General features: G+C 34.1%; 1 long non-coding RNA gene across 1 annotated transcript in view; it reads right to left on the reverse strand.

Moving 5' to 3' along the window:
* LOC309628922 overlaps window positions 1-9,870 on the reverse strand; it is an 82,471-nt gene extending 72,601 nt beyond the window's left edge. Inside the window, exon 1 of the long non-coding RNA XR_014244786.1 lies at window positions 170-9,870. This is a non-coding gene — a long non-coding RNA (uncharacterized lncRNA). The remainder of the gene's footprint in view (window positions 1-169) is intronic.
* Between the last annotated feature and the right edge of the window lie 16,751 nt (window positions 9,871-26,621).

The raw sequence follows: 26,621 nt of genomic DNA on the forward strand, positions 1-26,621 counted from the left end.
GTCTACTAAGTATATACCAAATTCAATTTCTGCTTCTTAGAAAAATAAAGTGCAAGTTAAAATAATATACTTGATGCTAGTAATTCTTATATTTTGTATTATGCCATTGAGTTAAAGATAAATACTTTGAAAACATTAAACCTTTAAACAAAATTCTTATTTTACTCACTCATATTATATTGGCTATTTTATTTGAAGAGAGGCTAGAGATGAGGATGTTGGAGACATCCACAGGCAGGTCTTCATGAACCAGATCACCTAGGAACAGAAAATAGAATAAAATAAGCAGAGGGTCAATTTCAAAGCTCAAGGATATGTAGGGAGAGAAAAAGGAGACCAAAAACTAACCAAGAAGAAAACGTGGAAGGATTATGTACAAACGTTAAAAAAACTCAATAATATGCACTGAAGGAGTAAGGAAAATACAGACTTAAAACTTTTTTTTTTTCTGGCATGTAGAAGGTCATGAATAACTTTTGCAAAAGGAAATGTACTAAGTGACCTTAGAAGAGTAAAGGTATTAGAGGGGAACCAGAGGTCTGTTTTCTATGGGTTATAGAAAATACAGAAGGCAAAGTTTTTTTTGTTTTTTGTTTGTTGGTTTAGTATAGAAATAGGTTTCTAAGCATATTATATTGAAATAATGTGTTGAAGCTTCTAACTCCTTCACTGTCAGCTTTTCAAAGGTAGAAGTCATTTATTTTTTTTGGCCCTTGCTTTAGAGTGGGTATTCAGTTATTCTTTAATGAATTTTCTGTGAATATTAAGAAAAGGAGAAAATATACATGACGAAAATTATTTATATGAAGAGATGTTTCTTATCAATCAGAGGGATGGACTAAATGACCCTAATTACCTTTTAGTTTGTGATGTCTTTGCTTTTTTGCTTTTAATATAACAGAGGATCAACTAGTATTAACAATTATAGGCATATTTATGATACTTAAGTCTCCTAGGAATATCTTTGCTTCTGCTCTCTTTATTAACTTACAAAAAAACCCATAAAGATAATTAAAATGCCTCCACCAGAAATTTCCCCCAGTGTCAGCACCACTACATAGAAAGCAAATGCTTGTCTATAACAAAATGTAAGTTAAAGTTTTTAAAGTTTTGGATCATTATCTTTTCCATGTTATATTAGATGCCTGTCAACACCTCTGTATTTTTAATTTTAAATAAATATTATTTATTATTATTTTAAATAAATACTACAAATAATTTAAAATTTTTATTTAAATAAATTAAATTCAAATGAATTTAAATTATTTTGCTACGTGACCTTAATCTGACCATCTGGCTGTGCTGTATATAGCTCAATCATAGCTCTTTACAATTTAAATTCACATTATTCTGTAACTGGACTGAACCTGAAACTTAGAAGTCCTGACTTTGAGGTATATCTATTTTACTCATTATTTTTTTTTCTTCTATGGTCATATGAAGAAGAAAGAGAAGGAGGAGGATGAAGAAGAAATGATAGTATTTCCAACTGTCAACAACAACGAGATCATTGTCATATAGTCTGGCAATAGGCACATTTGATCACCAGCTATATGTAATGCACACTCTGTACCAGGCCCCAGCTATTGACAACCATAACAGCAGAAAGTGATCTGATAATCTATTTATGCATGGTGGTATATAAATGAAAATCTTCTAAAGACAAATTTATTATTCCCCAGAATCCTTACAGCATTGATGAGACCTGTCTAGAGTAGACAGGAAGAGGCCGTTCATGGCAATGCATTAATGTTTTTGGACACTGCAATAGCCTCTTAGGTGCACTTTCTCCTTACATCCTTAGCCTATAATCCATTTTCCTCCTAGAAACCAGAGTGGTGTTTTTTTTAAACATACGTGCCACAACATCATTCCCTTGCGTAAAACCCTTGACATCTTACATAGAGGAAAATTTTCACATTTTGTCTATCTCATGAAGCCCTACTGGCCCAAGTCTAGGCTCCCTCTGTTAACTTAGCCATGCTGCTGCTCCCAACCTGTTCCAGCCACGCTGATTTTTTTCTTTCATTTTTTGAATTAAGTTCTTTCTCCATCTACCTTGAAAATTGTATCCAATATTTGCAATATTGGTTCATTCTTAGTACTCATATGTTAGAAAGATACTCTCCAGCCATCCAGGCTAAAGCTGTCACACTCTTTCATCATTTTATATAATTTTCTGCCAGATAATCTCTATCAGGTGATGGTCTTATGTTTACTGTGTGTTTTCTTTCTCACAGTACAATCCATGACAATGGAAATATTGTTTTTTTGTTCACTGATGCATCCTCAATGAGAACAAAGAATGACACCAAGTGAGCATTCGATAAAGATGTACAGAGTGAAGGAATGCCCATGTATAATTCATTTAAGCTTAGACAATGGAGCAGTGTTAATATAAGCATTCACAGCAAATTAATATAAGCATTCAAGTTTCAGGTTCAAGATGGTGATGTAGGAACTCCTGAACTCACCTCCTCCCACACACACTCTGAATATACAATTTCCTTTGAAAGAGACCCAAAACTAACTGACTCCTACATATTGGGTGAACAAGAAGAAAATCCACATCAAAGCAGGTAGGGAAACTGAGACACAATCTTGCTATAAACCCCCCTTCAGCTCAGTGATTCACAATCAGAAGGGAACTCATAAACCCAAGCTTCTCTCTGAGGAGTGAAGGGTTTGAACCTCATATCAGGTACCCCAACTTTTAAGATCTGCACCTGAGAGATGAGCCCCAAAACATCTATCTTTGAAAGGCAACAGGGCTTGAAACCACAAGGCTACAGTGAGCTGAGAAACAATTTTTAGAGTTTGCACACAAGGAGAGCCCATTGCAGAGGGAGCTGACTGAAAAGCACCCAGACTTTCTGTGAAAGAGGCTTATGTGCTTATCTTAAAGCACTGACCAGAGGGGCAGGCATCTAATTTAACACGCGTGTAGGGGCCTACTGAACTACTCTCTGGGGATGGATGATGATTGGCACCATCTTTGTGATCTCCCTCTGCCTTGTCCCAGATTGCCAGTATATCCTAGAAAGGAGCTTGTACAAACATCTGGTGTCCTGATTTTTGCGGTTGCCACCCATGGGACAACTCTAGATCACTTGACTCTGTTGGTCAGTGGAACTAATGCTTGTGAATCCCACAAGACAGTAACAAACAGAGAAATAGTTCTTAACCCCTTCCTGACCCCAGGGTAAAGCAGAGAAGCAATAGATTGAGGTGCCCAGTCTCTCTATAAAGAGGCTTTTTAGCTTATCTTCAAAGCTGTGGCCTGAGGGGCAGGCTAGAATTAAACACACATCTAATGGCCAACTATGATCCCCTCCATACTTTGGAGGGTGGGTGCTATCTTCACACACTCTCTCTCTGCTACACTCCAGAGACCCAGTATCTCCTGGAGGGGAGAGTGTACATGTCTCTGGTATCCCAGTTTTTACATCTGGTATCCCAGGTTTTGTGGCTGCTGCTGAGGGGATGCCTCTTGATCACCTGGCTCTGTGGCCAGTGAAGCTTGCATTCCTGGGTCCCACAGGATTGTAACATGGAGAAAGAGTTATTTGTCAGCTACCACCAACAGGCAAAGTGCAGACTGCAGACTAAAAAATACCTCCAATCCTTCTACGAAAGAAGCCTATTTGCTCTTTTTGGATCTTTGGTCTGAGGGGCAGGCTTCTGGTTCAGCACACACCTAGAGGCTTACTGAGGTGTTCTCAGGGAATGAAAGCCAGTGGACGTCACCTTTGCCTCTCTCTCAACTCACTGGTATCTCTCAGAAAGGAACTTGTACCCATGTGTGGCACTCCAATTTTTTGCAGCTGCCACCCAGGGCTTAACTCTAGATAGCCTGACTCTGGTAGCCAGTGGTACTTACATTTGAGATCCCACAGGACTGTATATATTTGCATTCTTTAAAATCTGCTGCCTGAGGGTCTGGCTTTCAATCAGCCTGAATCTAGGTGCTAAGTAAGAACCTCTCCTTTGGGACACTGACATGTTTTGGCATACACTGAACTACCAGGAGCCATTAAGAATAAACAAGGCTGCTTGGACAATTATAGAAGTTTGAGAAATAACCAAATGCTAGGATAGGGTTGAACAAAATTCATCTCCTATATGAGGCCACTCCATCAAGACTGGGAGAGGTGGTTATTTTATCTAATCCATAGAAACCAACTCAGAGAGCCAAGCAAAATGAAGAACAGAGGAATATGTTCCAAAGGAAAAAACAAGATAAACCCCCAGAAAAAGTTCTTAATGAAATGGAGATTTGGTAATGTGATTTACCTGATAAAGAGTTCCAAATAATAGTCATAAAGATGTTCAATGAGCTCAGGAAAAGTAAGGATGAACAAAATGAGAACTTCAACAAAGAAAATGTACCAAATAAAAACCACGGAGATGATGAATACAATAACTGAACTGAAATATACACTATCAGACTAGATGAAGCAAAAGAAAAGATCAGTGTACATGAACACAGGGCAGTGGACCTCACCCTATCAGACCAGCAAAAAGAAAAAAGAATGAAAAAAAGTGAAGGTAGCTTAAGGGACACAACATCAGGTGGAGCAACATTTGTAATATAGGGGTCCCCGAAGAAGAAGAGAGAGAAAAGGGCAGAAAATGTATGTGAAGAAATAATGGCTGAAAACTTTTCTTAATCTGGAGAAGAAAACAGACATCCAGATCCAGGAAGGCAAGAGAGTTCCAAATAAGATGAACCCAAAGACACCCACACCAAACACATTATAATTAGACTGTCAAAAGTTAAAAACAAGGAGAGAACCTTGAAAGCAGCTAGAGAAAAAAAACTTATTACACCCATAAGACTATTAGCAGGTTATCCAGCAGAACCTTTGAAGGCCAGAAGAGAGTGGCACAATATATCCAAATTGCTGAAAGAAAAAAACAACTGCTAACCAAGAATACTCTACCCAGTAAAATTGTCATTCAGAATTGGAGAAATAAAGTGTTTTCTAGACAAACAAAAGGTAAAAGCATTAATCACCCCTAAACTGGCTTACAAGAAATGTAAAGGACTTCTTTAAGCTGAAACTAAAGGGCACCAAGTAGTAACAGGAAAAAATATGAACATATAAATCTCCCAGTAAAGGTAAACATATAGTAAAATTCAGAATAATCTAATCTTGTAAAGGTGATGTATTAATCACTTCCAAAACTAGTATGAAAGGTAAAAGAGAAAATTAGTAAAAATAACTATAATTACAATAATTTGTCAATGAATAGAGAAAATAAAAAGTAGTAAGTTATGACATCAAAAACATGCAATATTGTGGGATGGGTAAAAATGTAGAGTTTTAGAATGCATTCAAACTTTTTAATCAACTTAAAGTAGACTGTTATGAATATAAGTTGTTTTATGTAAGTCTCATGGTAACCACAAAGTAAAAACCTAAAGGAGATACACAAAAGAGAAAGAGAAAGAAATTTAAGCATACCACTAAAGAAAACCATCAAACTGCAAAGGAAGAGAGCAAGAGAAGAAAGAACAGAAGAACCATAAAAAAGCCAGGAAACAATTAACAAAATGGTGATAGGTACATATCTATCAATAATTACTGTAAATATAAATGGACTAAATACGCCAATCAGAAGACAGAGTGGCTGAATGGATAAAAAACAAGACCCCTATATATGCTGCCTACAAGACTCACTTCAGAATTAAGGACACACAGACCAAAAGTGAAGAGAAGGAAAAAAAGATGTTTCATGCAAATGGAAACCAAAAGGAAGCTGGGGTAGCTATACTTATATCAGACAAAACAGACTTTAAAACAGACTATAACAAAAGACAAAGAAGGGCATTACATAATGATAAAGGGGTCAACACACAAGAGGGTATAACATTTGTAAATATTTATTTACCCAAAATAGAAGACCTAAATATATAAAGCAAATATTAACAGATCTAAAGGGAGAAATAGACCATAATACAACAATAGTAGGGAACTATAATACCCCACTTACATCAATGGATAGATCATCCAGACTGAAAGTCAATAGGAAATATTGGCCTTAAGCAATATGTTGGACAAGATGGACTTAATAGAAGCATACAGAATATTTCATCCAAAAACAACAGAATGCACACTCTAAGTACACTTGGAATACTCCACAGGACAGTCCATATGTCAAGCCACAAAACAAGTTAAAAATTTAAGAAGACTGAAATTATATCATGCATCTTTTCAGATCACATTGGTAAACTAGAAATCACTTACAAGAAGAATATTGGAAAATTTACAAGTATGTGGAAATTAAGCAACATGCTACTGAACAACCAGTGGGTCAAAGATAAAATCAAAAGAGAAATTAAAAAATTATCTTGAAACAAACCAAAATGGAACTACAACATCCCCAAAGCAGTGATAAAGCAAAAGCAGTTCTAAGAGGCAACTTCATAGCAATAAATGCCTAAGTTGAGAAACAAGAAAAATATCAAACAACCCTTTTTTAAACCTCAAGCAAATAGAAAAAGAATAAGAAAATCCCAAAGTTAATAAAAGGAAGGAAATAGCGAAAATCAGAGTGGAAAAAACTGATAGAGATTAACATGACTATAGAAATAATCAATGATATTAAGAGCTGGGTTTTTGAAAAGATAAACAAATTGACAAGTTTTTAGCTAGATTCAACAAGAAAAAAGAGAAGAATCAAGCAAATAAGATTAGATATGAAAGAGGAGATATTAAAACTGATACCACAGAAATATAAAGAATCATAAGAAACTATTATAGCAATTACACAATAGCAAACTGAATAACCTAGAAGAAATGGATAAATATCTAGAAACATACAACCTACCAAAACTGAATCATGAAGAAATAGAAAATCTGAACAGACTAATTACTAGCAACATGATTGAGTCAGGAATCAAAAACCTCCCAAAGAAAAAAAGCCCAGGACCAGATGGCTTTTCTGGTGAGTTTTACCAACCATTCAAAGAATTAAAGCCAATTCTTCTGAAACTCTTCCAAAAAAGTAGAAGGGAACACTTTCAAACTCCTTTTACAAGGCTGGCATTACCCTGATACCAAAACAAGACAAGGTCACCATAAGGACACAATATTAGAGGCCAGTATATCTGATGAACATAGATGTGAAAAAATTCAACAAAATATTAGCACTCAAAATTTAACAATGCATTAAAAGAATCACACTCCATGATAAAGTGGGGTTTACTCAGAGATACAAGGATGGTTCAACATCTACAAATCGATGTGTACACCACATTAACAAAATGAAGAATAAAAGTTATATGATCATCTCTAATAGATGCAGTAAAGCACTGGACAAAATTCAAAATCCATTTATGACAAAAAGTCTCAACAAAGTGTGTGTAGAGGGAATGTATCTCAACATAATAAAGGCTATATACATACAACAGCTAACATCATACTTAATTGTGAAAAGCTGAATGCCTTCCCTGTATGATCAGGAACTAAACAAGAGCACCCACTCTCACCAATTTTATTCAACACAGTATTGGAAGTCTAGGTAGAGCAATTAGGCAAGGAAAAAAAATTAAAATCATCCAAATTGGAAAGGAAGAAGTAAAATGGTCATTATTTTTAGTTGGCATGATATTATATATAGAAAACCCTAAAAACATCACCAAAAACTCTTATAAACAAATTCATTAAAGATTCAGGATACAAAATCAATATAAAAATGTCATGTTTCTATACACTAATAACAAACTATCAGAGAATTTAAGAAAAAGACTCATTTGCAAATGCATTAAAAAAAACAAAAAAACCTAGAAATAACTTTACCCAAGGAAGTAAAAGGTCTTTACACTGAAAATTTTAAGACATTAATGAATGAAGAAGACACAAATAAATGGAAAAATATACTGTGCTTTTGTATTAGAAGAATTACTATTGTCAAAATGTCCATACTACCCAAAATAATCTATGGATTCAGTGTAATTCCCATTAAAAATTCCAATAGTGTTTTTCACAGAAATAGAACAATCCTAAAATTTGTATGGAACCACAAAAGACCTCAAGTAGCCAAAGCAATCTTGAGAAAGAAAACCAAAGCTGGTGGCATCATTCTCCCAGATTTCAAATTTTACTACAAAGCTATAGTAATCAAAACAATATGGTATTGGCATTAAAAACAGACACATAGATCAATGGAACAGAACAGATAAAAACAGAAATAAACCCACACATATACAATCAATTAATTTATGAGAAAGGAGTCAAGAATATACAATGGGGAGGGAAAACAGCCTCTTCCATAAATGGTGTTGGGAAAACTGTACAGCCATATGCAAAAGAAATGAAAGTGTAGCGGAATCTTACACCATACCCCAAAACTAACTCAAAATGAATTGAAGATTTTAACATAAGACCTGAAACCATAAAACTCCTAGAAAAAAATGTAGGTGGCAAGATCCTTGACATCGGTCTTGATGATTTTTTGGATTTGAAGCAAAAATCAACAAGTGGGACTCCATCAAATTAAAAAGTTTCTGAACAGAAATGAAACATCAACAAAATGAAAAGGCAACCTACTTAATGAAAATTTGCAGATCATATATCTGATAAAAGTTTAGTATCTAAAATATATACAACTTGTACAACTCATACAACTAAATACAAAAAAAAAATCCAGTTAAAAAATGGGGGGAGAATTTAATACTCATTTTCCAAAGAGAATATACAGATAGCCAACAGATACATGGAAAGTTGTCCAACACCACTTTTTAAAATTTTGTTTGATAAATTTATTTATTTACTTATTGGCTGCATTGGGTCTTCGTTGCTGCACGTGGGCTTTCTCTAGTTGTGGCAAGGGGGGCTACTCTTCATTGTGGTATGTGGGCTTCTCACTGTGGTGGCTTCTCTTGTTGCAGAGCACGGGCTCTTGGTGTGCAGACTCCAGTAGTTGTGGCTTGTGGGCTCTAGAGCGCAGGCAGTAGTTGTGGCGCACGGGCTTAGTTGCTCTGCAGCATGTGGGATCTTCGTGGGCAAGGGCTTGAAGCCGTGTCCCCTGCATTGGCAGGTGGATTCTTAACCACTATGCCACCAAGGAAGTCCACCCAACACCATTAATCATCAAGGAAATGAAAATCAAAACCACAAAGAGCTATCTCCTTACACCTGTTAGAATGTCTGTGATCAAAAAAACAAATAATAACAAGTGTTGGCCAGGATGTGGAGAAAAGGAAACCCTTGTGCACTATTGGGGGGAATATAAATTGGTGCGACCGCTATGGAAAACAGTTTGAATGTTCATCAAAATATTAAAATTAGAACTACCATATGATCCAGCAGTTCCACATCTGAGTATTTATCCAAAGAAAACAAAAACACTAACTTAGAAAGGTATATGAACCCCCATGTTTGTTGCAGCATTATTTACAATAGCCAAGACATAGAAGTAACCTAAGTGTCCACTGATGGATGAATTGATAAAGAAAATGTGGTAAATAAACACACACACACACACACACAGAGGAATATTATTCAGCTATAGAAAAGAAGAAAATCTTGCTCTTTGTGACAACAGAAACAGACCTTGATGACATTATGCTAAATGAAATAAATTAAAGAAAGGCTAATACATATGATCTCACTTAAATGTAGAATCTAAAACAAAACAAAATTAAAAAAATCAGAAAACAAAAAAATGAGCTCAGAGATACAGAGAACAAGTTAGTAGTTGCCTGATGTGGCGGAGGGGGTTATGGATGGGCAAAATGGGTGATGGGGGTCAAAAGGCACAAACTTCCAGTTATAAAATAAATAGGTCATGGGTGGTGTAGACAACATGATGCCTATAGTTAATAACATCGTATTACATATTTGAAAGTTGATAAGAGAGTATGTCTTAAAAGTTCTAGTCACGGGCTTCCCTGGTGGCGCAGTGGTTGAGAATCTGCCTGCTAATGCAGGGGACACGGGTTCGAGCCCTGGTCTGGGAATATCCCACATGCCATGGAGCAACTAGGCCCGTGAGCCACAACTACTGAGCCTGCGCGTCTGGAGCCTGTGCTCTGCAACAAGAGAGGCCGCGATAGTGAGAGGCCCGCACACCGCGATGAAGAGTAGCCCCCGCTTGCCACAACTAGAGAAAGCCCTGCACACAAACGAAGACCCAACACAGCCAAAAATAAATAAATAAATAAACAAACTTCCTGGTCCACAAAAAAAAAAAAAAAAAAGTTCTAGTCACAAGAAAAAAATGTTGAAACTATGGTGACAGATGTTAACTAGACTTATTGTGGCAATCATTTTGCAGTATATACAAATATCCAATCATTATGTTGTACACCTGAAATTGATATAATGTTATATGTCAATTACACTGCTAACATTTTTTTAAAAAGCTGTTAGGTACTTAGAAAGCACTAGGCACTAAACACATTACCTGCAATAACTAATTAAATCTACATCTATATATTATTATTCCAAATTTAGAGAAGAGGAAACTGAGCCTAGAAAATTTAAATTGCAGAAAGCCCCACACCTATCAAGCAATGGAGCTGGGATATTCAACCAGGTCTTTCTGAAATCTTATTTGGAACTCTTATTCCATCAACTGTACACAAAGTTACACCACAAAGGAAGACAGATATTGGGCTGCAAATTAACACTGATAGAAAAGGTGGAAAACTGCTATGAACTGAATTGTGTCCCCCCTCAAATTCATATGTTGAAATAATTTACAATGTGACTGTATTTGGAGATAGGGCTTTTAGGAGGTAATTAAGGTTAAATGAGGTCATAAGGATTAACTCCTAGTCTGATAGGATTGGTGGCCTTATGAGAGGAGGAAGTGAGAGAGATCCTTCTCTCTTTCTGTCATGAGAGGACATAGTGAGAAGGCAGCAGTATGTAAGCTAGGAAGAGGTCAGTCACCAGAATCCAACTATGTTAATCTTGGACTTCTGGCCTCCTGAACAGTGAGAAAATGAATTTCTATTGTTTAGGTTCCTAGGTCAATGGTAATTTGGTATGGCAGCCTGGGCAGGCTAAGACAGAAGCAAATACTGCAATTTGTTTTACTATCTCTGAAGAAGAAATAGAAAAAAAAAAAAATAGTGCACTCTAACTAACCAAAACTTTTCTTGTGAATATTATTTCCACACAAGATCTATGAATATTCCAGCTGTTAACCCTCCCCTCATGTACTCACTTCTGAGTGACCTCAGGTACATTGCAAGAACTGCAGCTTTGTAAATTCGAGTAAGAGAACCCATACACATTCAGAAGTTTTTGTTGTCAAAGATTATAAACAATAGACATGCAGAGCTTTAAATAATCATCAGTTCTTTAAAAAACACTTTTAATAGGGCAAATTTAACTTAATAGGGCAAATTTAATTTTTGAAAGCATATTTGTGCTACACTACAATGATTTTTCATGCTGATGGCTTCAGAAATATAGGAAGTACTTTCTCAGTCCTCCCCCCTTTACGGCCTAGTTTACCCACTACACTGAGTTCTCATTAATTCAAGAACATAAAGTGGAGATTAAGAATTGGGTCAATGGGTAAGAAATCTTAGACAAGATCATCTCTGCATATGAGTAGAAACAGGCTGTGCTGTACATGCACAATTAAATAATTAAAATATCTATTAATATGCATTCAAATAGAGAAATACATTTTTATGTGAAGGACATCTACAATGATGTAAGACTCCATTTACACATACACAGATATTGTAGTTAATGTCTGTAAATGCCCAGAAAGCCTACGCAGGATGTTTTATAAGCTTAATTGCTCTGGTTAAATTGAACTGACTAGGGGAAGTAGATGGTGATCACTGGTCTATACTAGTCTCTTATTAATGAAAGAATTTTAATACATTTTAATAGTTAAATTTGCTAATCAAATATGGTATTTCTACAAATTTATAAACTTATAAAGTTAAAGTAAAAATGTTATCACAAAATTTATGAGGAAATTTGGTGATAATAATGTTTCTTTGTTTGAAAGTTTTCTCTAATAATCCTGGAATAGAAAAAAAATACTGTATTATCTTTAGAAAATCTTCCTCCAGTTGTTCCTCCTATGGCCTCATTTTGCCATCAAATGAGCATCAGTTAAATGATAATTCAATCTGTTAATGTCAGCTTAATGTGTAAGAGTTATGAACAACAAAGTTAAATTGCATTCAATCAGCAATATGATAGTGTTGCTATTTTACAAACATGAGTGGTTCTTTTCCAAAGAAACATTTTATTTCTCATTATTAAGGTCAGATTTGCATAAATAGTTATATGATTCTTTGAAAAGGCAAAGATAGATCTATACCTTCAAATCATTTTTCTATTCCCTAAGCAATCATTAAAATTTTATTCAAGGTCAGGTAATAGCCTTCATTCCTGTCTAACAGAATATGCTTTAACACTATTCTATGTCAGAGCAGAACTATCTTGATCTGATGTAAAAAAATTTTTCAGTGAAAAATGAACTTTGCTCTCTTAATTTTTAGTAAAATCTACTGATAAGATCTATATAGCCCACTCAACTAGAGAAGATTTGTAATAAAATAACTTATTTTATTATGTTTTTTTAAATAAATAATGAGTCTTTTGCTTCAAAAAGGAAACAAAATTATTTTGAACCAATAATAGGGTGTTACCCAAAGTTCTGCACAGAAAAATTACATGTAAAATAAATTACAGATGCTAAAATATTTGGCTCTCATGTCAGATTTTTTCATGTTTGAGAATGGGTCACCAGGGTTTTCCAAGAATTTCCTCATTACAAGAATCACCTTGGAACTTGTGAAAAATAAAGACTCTTAAGTCCCACAACAAACATACTAAACCAGAATTTTATCAGGGAGAGTTGTTTCCCCTTTAAAAGGAACTTTTTGTAATAGGAAATTTCAAACATATAAAAACATATAAAGGTTAGTATAATAAACTCAAATGCTTCAATTATCAACTGATGATGAAACAACAAAATGCTTAACACACCATGTTCTACCTCTTTCTGTATGATTTTGGAGTAAATCTCAGACATCATATCAGTTCACCCATATACAGTTGACCTTTGAACAATGCAGGAGTTAGGGACGCCCACCCTTGTACAGTGAAAAATCCACTTATAATCATCCCTCCATATCTGCTTTTCCTTTGTCTGCCCTGGTTGGTATCCAGTATTCAACCAACCTCAGAATGTGTAGTATGATTGAATTTACTATTGACAAAAATCTGTGTATGAGTGGACCTGAGCAGTTCAAACCTATGTTGTTCAAGGGTCAAACATATTTCAGAATATATCTCATAAACAAGACTCTTCTTGTAAAATGGCCACAACAACATTACCACACCTAAAAATCCACCAGTAATCACTAAATATTACTAAATATCTGGTCACTGTTAAAATTTTCCATTGCTTCATAAGTGCACATTTTTATAGTTTGAATCATAATCCAAACAGAGATCATATAACTCACTTGATTTATATATCTTTGAAGTCTCTTAATCTATAAGGTTTTTTCCCAAGCTCCCTTTTTTTTTTTTCATTGCAATGTGTTTGTTGAAGATGAATATTTATTTTAATAAGAGTTCCCAATGATTCTTATTAAAGAAGTTGAGGAAGTTCAGAGCCAGTGGATTTAGCTCAGGGTATGTGCATATACTCTTTGCATTCATGATATTCCTGGATTCATGACTGCCTCACCATAAATCTGAGACAAGGCGGTTGACCTGTTGTCTTCTTTGCAAGGATGCTGTGAAGATTAATGAGCTAATATCGATAAAGCACTCTGAACTTGTGAGAAGAAAGGGACGTTTGAAAAGCTTATAAGAAACTTATAGCCCTTATAATACTCTTCTGTAGGATACTGAACAGTCACCTCCAGCAAATGCACACTACCCCATGTGAATTGTGTATGTGAGGAATTAATGACGAATACAAATCAATTTGTCTCAAACTAAAGAGCTATAAATTGCTAGGATGGATGGATGGATATAGAGAGAGAGATACGGTATTACAGATAGAAGGAAATAACTCATTTATATATTTTACCATTTATTCATGTGGTTAGTTTGACAGAGTCTAAATTCCTTTGAGATTTAGATATGAAAGTATTGTAAAAAATTAATATAATCCTTCATCACAAATAATTAAAACTGTAATTCCATCAAATCCTAAGAAACCCAGTAGATTGTTCAGATAACCTCATTGCTAACAAAATTTAAATTTATATAAACAAATCCTACATAATCACGGGTTTCTAAAATTTTGTAGATAGTGAGGAGTCTGTATTATCATCCTATATAAATAATTTCTGCAGTTTAAATATTTGAAAGACTATAGAAATGAAAATAAAAACTCTGGTTCAATTTTCCTAAAGCCATTAAAATATGTATAATCTGGAGCATGTCACTTTACCTCTCTGAGCTACAATTTATTCCACAGTACAATAAGTAAGTTTTTCTTTCACGTTCTAAAGCTATGAGTTAGGGGAAATGTTTTCTATTGGAAGACATTCTTTATTGTTTTTTTTATCTGTCCCTGCATTTCTGTTAAACAAACTAAAATTAAGACTTAAAAATAGTGAGAAATGCAGACAGCAATTTAAATTCAAAATCTGTTATCCCACTCTACTTTAGTTGCCTTCTGCTGTTGAACTATCCATTATATAGTATTTATAAAATCATAGTCTTAGGGGACTTACCTGATTAATATCCTCTTAGTTCATACACTTCATTAGTAGCTAGAATCAAAGGATCTATGCTATTTCAAATTATCAAAATACAACAAAACATTTTATTTCAAATTATATAAAAATAATTTATTATTCCTAAGCTATGGCTTTCCTACTAGAAATCATATAATAAAAAAAATATAAATTTAGCAGTGAATGCCTAGAACATAGCCTTCCAAATATTTTAAATGGACCCATATTTTTTATATAAACATTCTATTTTTGAAATTCCTGCCATCTTTAACTTAAACAATGCTATTATTGCTATCTACTCAACTGAATATTACATCAACACATATCTAATTCCTTACTGGAAGGACAACACTCAGGTTATCCTCAAGGTTAGGATAAAAAGTTAAATAGGATCTGTGGATGTGCGTAGGAAGGAAAATTTTATTGTGTGTAGATCAAACTTACATTTATGTTTCTAGTTTCATTTTCGAGTCTTTATCTTAGGGGAAGACAGGCAGCCAATTGGGAAACAAGGATAATAGGGAAATAGGAAATAGACGTGCATTAGTTAATAGAGTAAACAGGAAAAGATCTAATAAATTAAGAAGATTCCTGAACAAGCCAACAGCTGATCTGTTATTGGAACATCTTGTTTGGGGTTCTCACCAGTGTAAAATCAATACCTTTATAATGTAGGACATAGGTGTCACTTCTTGAAATGTGTGCTTTTAATCTTATATGCATACATTTATATAAAAGTATATATTTGCATAATAAAGTACTTGGTACTAGGCAAAACTAGGGATTTGCCAGCTTATCTCTTGTCCTAAGATTAACACAAGGTAAAAAAAAAAAAAAATTACTTCCATTTTACAGATGAGGAAATCAAAGATTTTGAGGTCATATGGTCATGATTCTGCCTGCCATTCTAGTCACACCTCAGAGTAGTGAATTAGCTGGACATTCTGACTGTATTTCTTTTTCTTTTTATCTTCAGAATCCAAGACATTTGCTTTCATCCTTATGTCATCATCAATAAACATGAAAGTTTCTAAATCTGCAATATCCCTAGGACGCTATAAGAGCATGGGAAAGCATTGAGATCGAGAAACAAGGCAAGTTTGGTCACATCTCCTTGGACTCCTAACCTTTTAATATATCATAAACTCCTTGGAACAGGGAAGATGTTGTTCACTTAGTTGCACAAATATAGCACCTGGTTCATTGTAAGGGTTTAATTAAAAAATAAAAAAAGATCTGTTGATTGTTGAGTGTTTGTAACCATCTGGTTGTTTACCAGATGTTAATATAACTTCTTTGGCTTTTTACTTTTGTTCTCTGAAGCATAGTGTTATGATCTTTTTTCTACTTCATCTTATGTCTCAGAAATGGTACACTCCTTTGTCACTTGCATGGGCATTTCTGGTACCTCTAACAAACTTCAATCTTAGTACTCCCATCACAAAAAGCATATTAGAATGAGAGTAAGAAAAATTGACATTCTTATATCAATAAGTGCAGAAGTATTTTTGTTAATACTTTCTGTATTTTTTATTTTTCTATCAGTAACAAATTACTGTGACTCACCTCATAGCTGCTGGAGGTCATGCAGTCAAAACCAATGGTTGAACACTACAAATCTGAGAGTTTGAGTTCAATCCCACTGGGAATCAGTTAACTTCTTGGGTTGCCTGACTTAATCCCTACATCTCTACCACCCCAAAACTGGGACTACTCGACAATCTGCAGACCAAGCTCAAAACTGGAGACCTGTCTTGAAAATCTTGTTTCTATATCTGAGTCACAAATGGGTCCCTGCTACTTATTTCCACAGCTCTTTTTTTAAATTAATTTTTATTGGAGTATAGTTGATTTACAACGTTGTATTAGTTTCAGGTGTACAGCAAAGTGAATCTGTTATACATATACATATATCCACTCTTTTTAAGATTCTTCTCCCATATAGGTCATCACAGAGTATTGAGTAGAGTTCCCTGTGCTCTACAGTAGGTTCTTATTAGTTATCTATTTTACTATATAGTAGTGTGTACATGTGAACCCAAATCTCCCAATTTATCCCTCCCCCCTTCCCCGCCTTGGTAACCGTAAGTTTGTTTTCTATACCTGTGACTCTATTTCTGTTTTGTAAATAAGTTCATTTGTACCATTTTTTAGATTCCACATATAAGCGATATATGATATTTACCTTTCTCTGTCTGACTTGCTTCACTCAGTATGACAATCTCTAGGTCCATCCATGTCACTGCAAATACTCCACAACTCTTGATGCTGGCTGCTGCTTTACCTGCCTTTGGGCATTTTGCCTGCTCTGTTCCTAGATTACACATAAGTAGGTCTTTCTAACCTTCTGAAATACACTCATTTCACCTGTCGATTTCAAAAATGTCAAATCACTTCATTCATTAGAAGCTGTATCTCCCTTGTTTGAATTTCTTAACCTACAACTTGTATCTCCTCCACATCTAACTCTTCTCCTCCTTATCCTCTCCCTGACCTATTATCAATTGTGATATGGCATATACTACAGGATTACATTTCCTACCCTTTTCTTGACCTCCTATTTCTCAAATGTTAGGAAAAGCAGCCTAAAATATATGTTCAATAACAAGAAGATTATCATGGTGAGCTTTGTATGTGTGTCAGAATTTTTTGGTTGGAATATAACTGATATTTTCTTAATGTATACATTTATCATTATATAAGGAAATGATTTATTTTAGAGGAATAAAGGCAGATATCTTGACTGTTTTCCTTTAGTAATATGAAAGATGGAACAAATACTATTTTGCAAAATCATATTCCAGAGCACTAATTAAAGATTTATTTCATGGACAAATAAACCACCTGCCCCTGTATTCTTTATGAAGATGTTTTACATTTTCCAATCTCTTTTACACATTCATTAATTACACAGAACAGTGCAGTTTGCATTAGGCATTTTCATAAGTATGAAATATTCAGCTTCCACAGTGTTAACATAGCCAATGTAATTATGAATACTAACTCTGCACCTCTGCAAAAGTTCAGATATGAGTATGTGTGTAAATGTGTATATGTATGTGCATATACATACACATATGTAGGCACGTCATGAAGAGCCATATACTTTTCATTTTTTCTTTTATCTTTATAATGTCTATTGTTGAAAAATTTAAAAGTTTGGAAATATTGCTTAATTTTGAAAAATCATCACCTTCTTTCCTACATAACATTATGATGAATATTTATGATGGATTTTATTCACAAATCTTATTTTTATTGATAATTCCAAAATTTATTGCAAATTTTTGTAATAATTTCAAAGCATGGCATGTCCTCTGTAGTTCAACTTGATTTTTAATAACGTTTTAAACTTCTATAATGTGCATCTATTATTAGGTTGATCAAGACATTTCTAGAAATTATATTTTGGGCTATTTTAGACGGGCATTTGTTAATAAAAAAATGACTAATTATAGATCCAAATATATTACCAAATAAAACAAATAGACAAAATATAACTGAGGTGATTCTGTTACTATTTCAAATTCTCTGCTGTTTGACTACAATAACAACCCAGTGAGATCCCACCACCACCCCACTCCTCAACAGTTTTCCACGAAGATATTTTTACAAAAGCAGTTTCTTGATCACATGTTGACTACCAACTCCCTATAGAAACTTAACCATAGTGAAACAAAAACTGTCAGACTAGTGATATTTTAACAAGTTTATATTACAAGTCTTATTTCCAATAGTTTCCAGTAGAATTTTAGACTTTGATTAAGGATTTTTTTTTTTTAATTGGTAGCTTTTTACAAAAATTTTTATTGGAGGATAGTTGATTTACAGTGTTGTGTTAGTTTCTGATGTACAGCAAAGTGAATCAGTTATACATATACACATATCCACTCTTTTTTAGATTCTTCTCCCATATAGGTCATTACAGAGTATTGAGAAGAGCTCCCTGTGCTATATAGTAGGTCCTTATTAATTTGTTTTATATGTAGTAGTGTGTATATATCAATCAGACAGACAAATATCATATGATACTGCTTATATACAGAATCTAAAAAAAAATGATACAAATGAACTTATTTACAAAACAGAAATAGAGTCACAGATGTAGAAGGATAATTATTTTTTATTTAAATCATTAGGTACTATTCCTAAGTTTGATGTAAAAGGCTTCACCAGTATTGCCCTCTGTCCTTGTGACACATCTGCCTCCCTGACCCCACTACTGAGCCCCTATTAAGGAGATCGTATCACTCAGAGTAGCTGATAGCTGACCCACCTCTAAGATACCATAAACGAATAATTGACACCAGTTCTATAAATTTTCTGCTGTCAAAGGCAGTGGGGACCTATTAGCTATGCTAGATTGTCCAATAATTTATCTTAAAAAGGTTTTAACATATAGAAAATCAGATCCTGATGTTATATTGCAACATTTGGTAGGGGGTTAATTTTTAGGAAAAGTACTGCTAAAGGTATCTGTTTTTCAAACTCAGGATTTCTAATCTATTTCTCTCTGCTTCAATTTGTCTCAGACTATTACCTTATTTCCATACCTATCATTTGCTATCCTATGCTCTACAAACTTTAGATAACTGTAGCAGTGTCATTATTTTTATTTAGCTTGAGCAAAAAGGAAAATATATTTCTATTATTCTTTCAATTGTTTTGTCCTATCAAAATATAATTCAATATAATGTTTTCCAATTTTCATTCAATATTTTAAAACAAATTGAATATATAAATAAAATAACAAATAGTATATATGGATATGTATGTATATATCATATATATTTATATTATATATTTATGTAATAGTATGTATATGTATGTATATATTACATATTTATATATTTATATAAAATCTTGGGTTGAAAAAATTTTAAATATCTCCCAGATCATTAGTATCTGAAGATTTAAATGTAAAAAGGTTATTCTCTGTAGACTATGAAGTGCCTACAAAAGATTTACATGCCTTGTGTGTGTATGTGTGTATATTTTCAGAGTGTTTTGAAGTCAAAGTTTTCATAAAGAAAATATTTCTAAAAGATACATAGCAATAACTCAACTTCTGAAAAAGTAAATATAACACCCAGTTGCAACCAAACCAGTTTTAAAAGCATTTCTTGGAAAAACAACAAAAACTTCACTTCCATTAATCAGTGTTGGTCTAAGCAAGATGGTGAGATAAAAATTTGGTCCATAGATAGGGAGGATGGTGGAAGAGCTGGTTAATATTTCAGAGGAAGAGGGTAGAATATGACAAAAGTTTTCATATGGATATTATGGATTTCAAAATAAGAACTGTCATCTTTGGTTATGATGAAATAACTTGTCCTGGACTAGCTCTCCTACTGAAAACAGTTTAAAAGTGAATGTATGAGTTGTATGAAATAACTCTTTAGATGTAGTACATAAAGACTGTGACCCTTATAAATTGGGAGATTGGGATTGACACATTCACACTACTATATACAAAATAGATAACTAATAAAGACCTACCGTATAGCAAAGGGAACTTTACTCAAGACTCTGCAATGACCTATATGGGAAAAGAATCTTAAAAAGAGTGGATATATGTATATGTATAACTGATTCACTCTGCTGTACAGTAGAAAGTAACACAACATTTTAAGTCAACTATACTCCAATAAAAATTAAAAAAAAAAAAAAAAAGACTGTGACCCTTGAGAGATAGGATTATAAGAGTTAAGTTCCAGACTTGTACCAGATACCTGGCTGGATGTATTTTCTTGACTACAGTAAAGGAAGTGGAGGCCAAAAAATACATGGAGGTCTCATCAAGCTGAGGAGATAGAAACTGGATTCAGAGTCACTGAGGTGGTGGGAAAGAGGACAGGGGTCCTGTGTCAGAAACAATACAGAGAAGGAACTTCAGATTCTTCATGGTGTTTGTTGCCAAAAACTAAGCTGTACATTCAAAGGTTGAGATTCTATAAGACCTGGTAAAGTACAACAACTGGGAAAAATATAACTACCAGATTTCTGTGAGCTGAACAGATACTGAAACTTATATAGTTGAAAAAATACGAGTTCTGTCCTGTCAGACTGAAGAAACATCACTGACAACCCCAGGCATTCATGAGACAACCTAGAGAGGTCATACATTTGGTTAAGTCTCCTCTAACCCCAAAGTACAGACTACTCTAGATCCACCTTAACAAAGGTCAAGTAAAGAGCTCAAAAAGAGAAGATTTTCCTCCAGTAAAGCAACTGCCAGTCAGAACAAAATGAAATACTGTATTAACTGAAGAAAACACAATCCAGACTCTCAACAATGTAGCATTCAAAATGTCCAGCATACACTAGGTAAGAACATTTTAATAAGCATGTAGGTAGAGAAATGTGGAAAATGTGACCCATTACCAGGGATGAAAATAAGCCAATACAAATAGACTACAAACAACAAAAATGATGGACTTAGCAAAACATTCATTTAAAATTCTGTTAGACATATCTTGAAGGATTTAAAAGACAACAAAGGAGCAAATAGGAAATTTTAGAGTTACTATTAGAACCACCAAGAAAGAACCAAATGGAAATTCCAGAAATGTGAAAAGCAATATAAGAAACAAAAATCTCACTGAATAGTATAACAGTGTATTAGAATCTCCAAATTTTCACCACCTCAACAAGTTTTAAAAATGGTACATGGTCTTCCCTGGTGGTGCAGTGGTTGAGAATCTGCCTACCAATGCAGGGGACACGGGTTCCAGCCCTGTTCCAGGAAGATCCCACATGCCGCGGAGCAACTAAGTCCGTGCGCCACAACTACTGAGCCTGCGCTCTAGAGCCCACGAGCCACAACTACTGAAGCCGGTGTGCCTGGAGCCTGTGCTCCGCAACAAGAGAAGCCACCGCAATGAGAAGCCTGCGTGCTGCACTGAAGACCCAGCACAGCCAAAAATAAAATATAAATTAATTAATTTTAAAAAATTAAAAAATAAAAACAGTAAATAAAATTTGCTCAAATTGAAGTGCAAAAATACGGTGAGCAGAGCCTCTGTGATTTACAGGACAGAAACAAGCCATAAAAGATATGAATAATTGGAGTACCAGAATGAGAAGACAAAGATATTCAGGCAGATAAAAATATTTGAAGAAATGATAGAATTTTTCCAAATTTGATGAAAATTTTAAACTTCCAGTTTCAAGAGACTCAATAAAATTCAGAAAAAATAATCTCTTTCTCTGGCACATGGATACACACACACTGACAGCCACATCATAATGAAATAGCTGGCAACCACTGAAAGAGTACAGTGATTTAACAGTCAATGGAAAATTTTTGATTGTTCTGTATATAGTCTTCAAAAATTAGTCAAATATTAAGAACTCTCCCACTGTCAGTTATAAATGTGTAAGGAAAAAGAAAAAATAATGCTATTAACATTTATTTATTACTCTGTAATTTAAAACACTAGAAGTGTTGAGAAAGTATTTCTTTGTAAAAAACAAAAATTACCAAGAATAGTTTGAAAGTGCTTGCCTTCTTATTGTGTAGCTTATGATATAGAGGGTGTAACTTCTCTACACTTTGGTAGATTGTCATAGTCCTTTCTATGTTTGAATCAGCTTTGAACATTGTATCCTTTGTGGACCCAATGTTGTGAAATAACCAATAATGTGAAGTTTTTTGTCAGTGTCACTTTCTCTGGGATCTCACCTTTTTTTTTTTTTTTTGGTCACAACCATTTTCCTCTTTTGTGTCAATAAATTTGCCTTCACTTAAGTTCTGTTTGCAAATCTAGAATATCTTGAATGGGGGGGTTGACATTCTCAGTGTCAACTTTTTCTTCTTTAACAAAATTTGCATTTGACTTAAATTTCACTTGCAGCATTATCACTTTGTTACTTTGCTGCTCTTTTACCATTGCTGGCTAATTTCCTCTATTGATTTTCCCTTTTGGAAAATGTCACAATTTATCACTGGGAAAACTGAAAAACAGAAAAGCGATACAACTATATACTTTGCTGTCTGTGTGTGAAATGACTAACAGGTGTTCAATGAATAGTCACCAGCAGACTTTGAAAGAAGTGACATGGTTAGTCATTGATCATGGTGTACACCTATTATTCAGTTATTTGTGAACTGAAGAGCTGGGTATGTACTTTATTCAAATATTCATAGTTAATACACCTTGGTAACTGAAATTTGAACCATGTTGTTGAGGGACTGGTGTTATTTAAACTCCGATAAATGAGATTTGTGTATACTGGAACCATGCAAAGTAAGGACTGCCTTACCAGCTTCTAAAAAAACTTAGTTTATTTTTCCCAGAAATATACAACCTTTCTTCTCACTGAATTTATTAAATTAATGATAACTTTAAATTTATTTTAATTTTAGGCTGTTAGAAAGTTGACTGTACATTATTACATATTTAGGCACTTGTCACTTTTCAAAAAATATTTCTACGGTAGGTCACTTTTCTGTAATGTGTCACCTGTGTGAAGAGAAACTCTATAGTGCTACATGATTACTAACAGCTTATATATTAGCAAGAATAAATATTTTTGCAACCCCTACTTGCAACTCCTGAATGGAGCCTATTCTCCCAATCCTAGAGGTAAGATAACAAAATTATTAATTTTTTCTTTTATAAAATGTGATGTAGTAGGTAGATCCAGAACTTTCAGAAATGAAAATATATTTGGATTAAGGATTCAGAGTATAGAATTTTTATCTTTGGACTATGGGTTTTACCACTATTACCCCAATGCTCTATCCTAATTTTATTATATTTGTAACAGATAAACTATTGCATTCTATAGTTCTAAAGATTTTAATACAATTTATTCAACTCCATTTGAGTTTTTATTTGCAGATCCAACTTTGAGTATTCAGAAGTGTCTCCAAAGAAACAAAGTTGGTTTCAAATCTTAAATGGAAAGAGCAAATAAAATTTTAATGACCTATTGAAAGCAAAAATACCTGGGAAATTAATTTAGGTGGCATTAGTGTAGTGAAATTTCTTATTCACTTTTTCAGATTTGGAAAGCATTTATATATGTGGCAGAAAGGAGGGAGAAAAATGATTTGAAAGATTAAGAGTTACCATTGTTTAAGCAGGTATATTTTGGAAGATAGAATTTTCACTTTATACCCAAACCCATACTAACACTAGAAAAACAATATTAATTAACACTTCTCACTAAGTACTTGACCTATAGCATCTCAATTAGTTCTCACAAAATCTTGACTCAGTAAGTACTATTATTATCCCCACTTTACAGATATAAACAGGTGCTGAGAGCTGGTGTAAGTAACTTGTACAAAATTACATTACACCATTTGTGATTGTCCATGCTGAGATTAAAACCAAGGGAAACTGACTCTAATCTGCCATATTATCTTCAGTGCAATAGAGTGTTTGGTAGGACCTCACTGTGCTTCATGTAAAAGATGCTTTGGGAGAAGTAGCATAGGTGCTGATAGTTAATTTCTACAGTCCACTATTTGACAGCTTTATAGGCTTAGGACGGTATGATTCTTTTCATATCTTTTCATATTTAAACACTGAGTAGTTGACCTAAACTGATTTAATATCAAGGTGGATATTTAAAAAATATTTGCTCATTATTTTATTGAAGTATAATTGACTTACAAAATTATATTAGTTTCAGGTGTATAACAGTGATTCAATATTTTATACATTACAAAATGATCACCACTATAAGTCTAGTTATCATCTGTCACCGTACAAAATTATTAAAATACTATTGACTGTATTCCCTATGCTGTACATTACATCCCATACTTATTTTATAAATAGAAGTTTGTACTTCTTAATCCCCTTCACCTACTTTGCCCATTCCCCTCACCCTCCTTCTCCTCTGGCAATCACTGTGTTTATGAGTCTGTTTCCATTTTGTTATATTTATTCATTTATTTTCTAGATTTCTTATACAAGTGAAATCATATGGTTTTCATCTTTCTCTGACTTATTTCACTTAGCATAATACCCTCTAGGTTCATCCATGTTTTTGCAAATGGCAAAATTTCATTTTTTTATGACTAAATAATATGCCATTCTATATATTCTATATACATATTCTGTACATCTTTATCCATTTATCTATTGATAGACATTTAGGTTGCTTCCATATCTTGCTATTGTAACTAAATGCTACAATGGACATTGGGGTGTATATATATTTTCAAATTAGTGTTTTCATTTTCTTCAGATAAATACCCCAAAGTGGAATCACTAGATCATATAGTAGTTCTATTTTTAATCTTTTGAGAAACCTCCATACTGTTTTCCATAGAAGTTGCACCAATTTACATTCCCACCAAGAATGCGTGAGGGTTCCCTTTATCCACATCCTCACCAGTACTTGTTATTTGTTGTCTTTTTGATAATAGCCATTCTGACAGGTGTAAGGCGATATTTTATTGTGGTTTTGACTTGCATTTCCCTGATGATTAGTGATGTTGAATACCTTTTCCTGTGCCTGTTGGTCATCTGTATGTCTTCTTTGGAAACATGTCTATTCAGGTTCTCTGCTCACTTTTTAATTGTTTGTTTTTTCAATGTTGAGTTGTATGAGTTCTTTGTATATTTTGGATATTTACCTTTTATCAGATATATTGTTTGCAAATATCTTCTCCTGTTCATTAGGTGACCTTTCCATTTTGTTGATAGTTTCCTTCTCTGTGCAAAAGTTTTTTAGGTTAAAGTAGTCCCATTTGTTTATTTTTGGTTTTATTTCTCCTGAGGAGACAGAGCCTAAAAAATATTGCTAAGACTGATGTCAAAGAGCATACTGTCTCTGTTTTCCAGGAATTTAATGGTTTCAGATCTTACATTTAAGTCGTTAATCCATTTTGAGTTTATTTTGTATATGGTATGAGAAAGCTTGATTGATTGAGAAAGTCCAGTTTGATTCTTTTGCATGTAGCTGCCCAGTTTTCCTGACACCATTTATTGAAGAGACTGTCTTTTCCCCACTGTATATTCTTGCCTACTTTGTGATAGGTTAATTGACCATATGAGTTCATTTCTGGCTCTCTATTCTATCCCATTAATGTACGTGTCTGTTTTTGTGCCAGTACAAAACTGTTTTGATTACTGTAGCTTTGTAGAATAGTTTGAATAGTGCGACACCTCCAGCTCTGTTCTTCTTTCTCAAGATTGCTTTGGCTATTTTGAGTCTTTTGTGCTTCCAAATATTAAAATTGTAGAATTATTACTTAGAACTATTTAGTTCTAGTTCTGTGAAAAATGACATTGGTATTTTGATAGGGATTACATTTAATCTGTAGATTGCCTTGAGTAGTATGGTCATTTTAACAATAATAATTCTTCCAATCATGAGCATGGTATATCTTTCCATTTGTTTGTAACCTCTTCAATTTCTTTCATCAGTATCTTATAGTTTTCTGAGTACAGGTTTTTTACCTCCTTAATAAGATTTATTCCTAGGTATTTTATTCTCACTGATGCAATTTTAAATGTGGTTGTTTTCTTAATTTCTCTTTCTGAAGTTCATTGTTAGTGTACAGAAATGCCATCTGGAGCTGAAGTGTTCATGGGCCTGGAGGTACCAAGGTGCACCAGGCTGTGGCCACCTTGGTGGGATAGCTGGAGCAGTTGTGGGCTGGGAGTTTCCTGGGGTACACTGGCTGAATCTGTCTGGGCAGGATGGCTGGAGCTGGAGTGAGCATTGGGTGGCTGTGTGCTGGAGTGGTCTTGGCAAGCAAGTTTGAGCACCATGTGCCTTTCAAACCATTGTCTCTGAGCTGGGACTCAGAGCAATGAGTTTGTGCATGAGCCCATTAAAAGTGGTTGCTTGGTTTTCTACAGTCCTCCAGCTTTCATGGACATAATCCCTGCTGGTTTTCAAAGCCAGATATTATAAGGGCTTGTCTTCCTGGTGTCGGTCCCCAGGGCTGGGGTGCCTATTGTGGGAC

The sequence above is a fragment of the Balaenoptera borealis genome (assembly GCF_965194805.1).
Source record: "Balaenoptera borealis genome assembly, chromosome: 5".
NCBI classification, from domain to species: domain Eukaryota; kingdom Metazoa; phylum Chordata; class Mammalia; order Artiodactyla; family Balaenopteridae; genus Balaenoptera; species Balaenoptera borealis.